We start from the raw sequence: 7,120 nt of genomic DNA, 5'->3' as shown, positions 1-7,120 counted from the left end.
ACAAACCATAAAACCTTACATCATTCGCCATATGTCCATCTTTACTTCACAATTACCAAAATGCCATCACACTAGCAAAATAGTAAGCTACTTATCAATATGAGTCAAACGATATCCACATTGCATTATTGTGCTTCGAGTACAAAAATGACACCAAAAACCCTAAGTGGGTTCCACTAATGGAAAATACACTTTCGAGATCAACCCAATGTTCATACATGAATTAGGAATCATAACCTCAAGAAATAGGTAAAAATAAAGAAAATTTTTGGCTAAAATCAAGCCCTAATCTATATTGAGGTATTGGGTCAAGAAACAAGAAATTCATCAATAATGTGATGAAATCTTATGTTAATTTGGATAATAATCATGATAAAATATGTCAATCAATCTTCGAAGACATTCATAAGACTAAATATTGAGTTATTACACTTATTTAGGGTATCTAGGTCTCAATGATGGGTCAAAAATAGCCAAAATTTTACCTATAGGGTCCTAATATATCCATACCAAGTATGGGGATGTCTCTATCATAATACTATGGACTGTGATCAAACTATCACAATCACAACAAGCCTTGTGCAATCGTGACGCATCAACACCAACAAAGTCAAAACTTATTTTTGACCCCAAAACTGATACTCAGATTTTTGCAAGCAAACTATCTAACCGCACTAAATTCAACATTTCAAACATGTTGGAGAATTTGAATTTTCCATACAAGATTGTTTAGACAAATTGTGTGCCCCACACCCATATGTTTTTATTTTTCCATTTTCCAACCAATTGGTCAAAAGGAGTTCAAGTACATTAAATCACAATCATAAGGTCCACCCAACCTAAAATATATATTCTAAATCTACTGGTGAAGTATGAATTTGCATTTGAGATCGTCTTACTGAGTTTTTTCCTGGTGGCCATTCGGTACTACTAAAGAATCCAACAAAGGCAATTAGCTCTAAAAATCAAATGGACTGCTCGATAATCAAACTATCAGGCCCAACAAGTGATAAAGGAAATAGGCCAACTATGGAGAAGGTCAAATGAAAAAATTAGGAATATAAAAAATGAACAAAAGGGTCATTATATTAGAACACCAATCCTTAATCATGAGGGGAAAATGTCGCGATAGTAAATGTTACATCTAATGCCTTATACCATGATCACTAATATTAGGTCATGATTACAAGACCCAAAGACTTTGTATAGGTATAAATAAACAACTTTGACATGATTTTTCCCATTTTTAATAAATTTTATTGAGAGATAAAACTCTATATGATAAGATAGCTTAAAATTACATCTTGTGGGTGATTTGGGTAGTTGTCTAACACTTGATTATGCTATTACCTACAAATTTAAGGTAGGATTTCACCGTTTTCATGGTAAAAATTTCTATTCTATGTTCAAAAATACCAAAACCTTAGGTGTTTATTTTAGCCCCAAATTAGATTGGGATTCATCCATTTTAGGGTAATGATTCCTTAAGCATGTGAGAACATTGGGTTGGCTTTGGAAATGTGATTTTTTGTAAATAGGACCCACATAGGATTTTGATGTGATTTTTATATCTCATAAATAATAGTGAAATATGGGAACCATCATTTGTGTATTGATGAGTGATTTTGATAGTTCATATATTATGGAAGCTTGTAGAATGGAAAAATGATGATTTAACAATTCTTGTAAGCTTTCTTCAACGTACAGGTAGGCTAGTTTATACACCTGGTTAGATTGAGTTAATTCATAGTATTTTATAATATTGTTTTAGATTTGGGATGGGTTTTATGTTTTGGTATGATAAATTGAAATAACTCGGATTAGTTAGATCAGTTAGGCTATTTTGGATACCATTTGGGGTATAATTAACATAGTTTTCTATCTGAGGTGATATTGATCGTCTAGGCTCTTTTTAGGGTGGAAAAACCTTAGTTACTCCATTAATGAGGAGATTTCCTTATTTAGTTGAGTTTAGGATGAAACTTACCCAAGTTGCCTTACTTTAGATGAAATTGATAAGTTGCTCTATATTCGGAGGAATTTCTATCATAGATTAATTGTGGCTTGTTTAATATTTAATAGTGGATTAGATACCTTAGCCTATTTTGGGGATGATATTTCTTGATAAATAATTTGGGGGATTTGGAAGTGGGCTCTTAGACCCACCTTAGGCCAAAATATGTGATAGTTATTAAAGACCCTTGGAAATATTTGTGTACATCTATGGAAATGGTTATTTTGGTGATATTTAGATACCTTGGTATTGTTGGTTATGACGGATTATGCAAAATGCAATGCTCATCAAGTATTCCATGGATGAGTTATTGCTTAAACTTATGTTATTGATGAGCTTTTAAATATGCTATGATTTTGTCTCTTCATTAGGCTATTGAATATAATATTAAATCATCCCTTGATTATCATATTGACTAAGCCATTACTTATGCTATTGATTTAGTAAATGAATGAGCTATTAACTATTCTAGTGATTATGCTCATTAATAAATTAGCATTTAAACTTTTTTTCATGCTAGAGGCAGTGCTTATTGACTATATTGGTGATTAAGCCATTGTTTATGCTTTGAATAAACTATAGATTATGTCATGAATTGGATATTGACCAAGCTACTAATAAAATATCTGATACACTACTGATAATCCATAAATTAGGCAATTTAAAAGTTATTGCCTATGCTTGAGAATACATATTTATTATGTTACAGGTCATGTTTGAATACTATATTAGCTAATCCATTATGGATTAGGCTAAAATGCATGGTTATTAATTATATTAGTGATGATTCTATTGATTATGACAATGGTCGTGTTATTTACTATATTGGCAATCATGCAACTGGTTATGCTAGAACTAACAATTTTGATTATGATAATTGATTATGCTAATATGTTATGTTCATAATTTTGCTATTAAGTACTCTATTGGTTATTCTATTGGAAATATTGATGATGTTATTGAATATATATAGATGCCTGACAATGCTTAAAGATGATTATGATAATATACATATGCCCTACATGTCTGGAGGATGATTACGATAATATATATATATACCTGACAAGGCTGGAGGATGATTATGATGATATATATATATCCGACAAAGCCATTAGATTATTATGATGATACATATATCTCAGGCAAGAGCATTGAATGGCTTGGATTATATGTATATACTCGATAAAGACGGAGGATGATTATGATTATATATAAATACCTGGCAAGACCTGAAGATGATTATGATGATATTTATGAGGATATTGTTAAATATTCATATCAACTCAAGTTTGAATATACATATTATACCATGATGATAAACTTGTTATGATATAATTATATTAAGATGTGAGATTGACAATCTTGCTAAGTATGAAAATGAGGAAATAGTTATAAGGTAGTATAATATGAATAGAATCTAGTGATATGATTATTAGTTGATTGATATTGATTAGTTGATAAATATTGTCTAGTTGATTGATCTTGGGCATATTTTTATGTCCAAAGCACCAATATGCACCCAGATTTGGACTTGTTTTGAGAGCTTAGAGTAAATTCTTAAGTATATTTTAGCTTCAATTATGTTTCATGCCTAATGGATATGATTAGTCCTTTAAGGCTAAAATGTTGAAGAATTGGACGCAATTGTATATAGTGATGATATAGAATGATTGAAGGAATAAAAGTATTGAAACATAGCTTAAAAAGGAAACATGGAAGTCAGAAATTCTCATTTGCAAAGTTTCCACATCGTACCGACCACCAAAATGGTGTTAGTCAAAATACAGTGAAAAAGCGTTATAGTGGCGCATCGCAGGGAATAAGGAAGTCACAATTGTCACTTTCCAATGTAGGTCCATGATTTCACCGCGTCACGGTGTAGGCCTAGTTGCCAATTTATGCCTGGAAGTTTAGTGCATCACGGAGGTAGGATATTTCACAATTGTCTAAATCCAGTGGCTCACCGTGATAGTGGCGCATTGCGGTGAGGGTGTATTTCACTGAATCGTTAAATTCCATGATTTCCCTTATTTTGAAAAGAAATAGGATTGGATGGTATGGTGCGACATGCCGTCATGAAAAATTGAGAAGACTTTTTTGTATTTTTATCAGCAATAAAAGGAAAAATCCAAGATAATTTGGGGCACTTTTGGAAAGCATAGGAGTGGCGAAAAAGCACAAAATCCCCTCTTTTAGGGTTCTTAGACATTCTTTTCAACTTCTTTACTTCAAGATTTATTCTTGGTATGATTTATTACTTATTTTGGAAGTTGAATTCAAACATGAGTCGCTAAATACCCTTATTCTGTGGTTGAGGCCAAGAACATAATTGCTCTTTGATATTCTTTATATTAGTTTCCTTTTTATTATCATATGGGTTGTTCTTAATTTCTTGAGCTTACTATTTTGATGAGTCGACACCATTAGAATATATTTATATTTCTATGTGAATTTCGAAGGAGAATCACTGGATAGAATGAAGAAATTAAGGAGCAAGGTTCTTACCCTTTTTATGGAATAAGGGGTTTGAATTATCATCTAGGATAGGGATATACCTAGAAGCCTTGTTTGGTTCAACTGCAAGAAGATAACTTTATGAATCTAGAAGAATAGTTATATCTCGGTGGGAGTTGTAGATATAATATTCAATAGATAGAAGGATTTGAGGTCGGGAGACCACGATCGTAGCATAAATCTTGCGAATTAACAACCTAATAACCAATTAGACTACTATAATAATAGAGATTTGTAAGATTGTTCGAAAAGCCTCAAACTTGGCTCATCATTACAATTTACAACCATTGCTTGCTTTACTCTAGTCACTAACTGTTATTTTTTATTTAATAATTTACATTTTTATTCTCAATTTCACAATCATCTTGACATGCTACAACACTTAATACTCATTGTCTAAAATTAAAAGTTGGTTGAATTTCTAATTGCTTAGTCCTCGTGGTAACAATATCTGATTGTCGAAATCACTATATTACTTGTATAATCACGTGAACATGCGTGTGCATCTGAGTCACAACATATTTTTGGTGCTATTGCCGAGGACTAGTATAATTAATAAATTGCTAAATTTTTTGTTCTTGATAATAAGTTTAAGTGTTAAAAACTTGATCTCAGCAGCTAAATTTTAGTATGTTTATCTGAATAAAGGACTGGTAAGAGATAAAGAATTGGTAGAGCATTTTGCAGAACCAGAATAGATCTTTTAACAAAGGAGAAGAATAGTTGAACAATAAAATGAACCAGTCCATCCAAATGCCGTAAATGTCCCGCCTCTGGTTATTCCAGTTGTTCCTGCTCAACCAGCTGCTATAACTATTCATGAGGTGGCAATCCTACTCATGAACGATGTGACGAATAGTATTCACAAGCCTATACCAGGTTGTTGATTTGAATTGAAGAAGAATGGTGTAACTGCTAAATTTAGCGGGGCAATTCCATGGCTTTTCTCATGAAGATCCAAAACAGTTCATACAAATCTTCCTAGAAATAAGTGATATTTACATTCCTGAAAGGGTTAGTTCTAATTATGTCAGATTGACACTCTTTCATTTTTCCCTAATGGGGGAAGCAAAAAGGTGGTTATATGTTGAACCACCACTCTCCATTACTTCATCATAAGATCTAGCTTAAAATTTCCATATTCAATTCTTTCCATCTAGGAAGACTGCACACTTGAGGAGTGTGATCTTGAGTTTTAGATAGAAATAAGAAGAGAATCTCTACCAAGCTCAGGAGATATTTAAGGGTATACTCAGAAATTGCCCTCACCATCATCAGTCTAATGATGTTATTGTTCATACTTTCATTGAGGGATTGGATCCGAATACGAAGATTCTCTCGGATTCAGCAATAGGTGGACAGGCTCTTGAAAAGACTTATAAAGAATTGTACACACTGTTGAATTGAATTTCACAAGGGAATAATGTCTGTCATGCTGATTCAAGGAGTACTCCTAGGAAGGTTGCGGAGGTATTGGAGGTAGAATAGTTCACAGCATTATAAACATAGATAACAACAATGCAAAATCATATGATTACTTAGCTCAATAACATAAAGTTGGGTGTTACACAAACAGCAGCCACAACAAATGCAGTCCTACAGGCAAATTCTTGATGTAAGGTTTGCGGAAGTGATGAGCACATAGCAGATGATTTTTCAGTTAATTTAGATTCTATTAACTATGTTGGAAATCAAAATCATTAGGGTCAAAAGAATTTTGGTAACACATATAATCCCAATTGGAGAAACCATTCCAATTTCTCATAGAGTGGAAATAAGGCGCAAAATGTAAATTAGTACAAGGGACCAGTGCAACCAAATCAATAGCTGGCTCAGAATAATCAATCTAATGCTAAAACTAGCAATATGGATGAATTTATAAAGTAGTTTATGGCTCAGTAAGCACAGTTTGCAGTAGAACTAAAGACAAAAATGGCACAGTTTGTCGCAGAATTAAAAAGTCAACAATCGCTTACTAGAAATCTAGAGTTGTAATTGGGTCAAATTGCAAGAGAATAGAATACAAGACCTTAAGGAGAATTACCTAGCAATACCGAGGCAAATCCTAAGCAGGTGAGTGCAGTTACAACATGGAGTGGACTGTAAACTAAGGAGACAGTACAGGAGAGAGTGAGTCCCACAGTCATTGATGACGGTTCTAAAGATAATGCAGAGAAAGAAGTAAAGAAAAAAGTGGCAAGTGATGAAATTTATATGGATAAGAAGACTCTCCCCTTACTCTTTCCTCAAAGGGCAAGGAAGCATCAAGAGGAAGCGAGTTACAAGAAGTTCTTAGATCTTCTAAAGCAGGTTCAAGTAAATCTTCCTCTTGTTGACATTTTGCAAAGTGTGCCAAAAATGTAAAATACTTAAAGGATATAGTTGCAAATAAGAATCAGTTGACCGAGTATGCTATAGTTACACTTACTAGGAGTGCACATCCTAGAATCAAAACAAACTACCCACGAAGTTAAAGGATTCGGGTAGTTTTACTTTGAAGATTACCATTGGACGGTCCATTAGTGCTGGTGGATTGTGTTATTTAGGGGCTAGAATAAATCTTATGCCCATATTTTGGTACCAAAAGATAGG

General features: G+C 33.1%; 1 non-coding gene across 1 annotated transcript; it reads right to left on the bottom strand.

Annotated features, from left to right (window-relative positions):
- Nucleotides 1-5,698: 5,698 nt before the first annotated feature.
- LOC124898271 lies at nt 5,699-5,805 on the bottom strand. The gene has a single exon (XR_007055246.1). It is a non-coding gene; the product is annotated as a small nucleolar RNA R71 (small nucleolar RNA).
- Nucleotides 5,806-7,120: the final 1,315 nt, after the last annotated feature.

Source organism: Capsicum annuum, chromosome 4 (genome assembly GCF_002878395.1).
Source record: "Capsicum annuum cultivar UCD-10X-F1 chromosome 4, UCD10Xv1.1, whole genome shotgun sequence".
In the NCBI taxonomy this organism is placed as follows: domain Eukaryota; kingdom Viridiplantae; phylum Streptophyta; class Magnoliopsida; order Solanales; family Solanaceae; genus Capsicum; species Capsicum annuum.
Note: the sequence above shows the minus strand (reverse complement) of the source record. Positions and strands in the feature narration are given on the sequence as shown.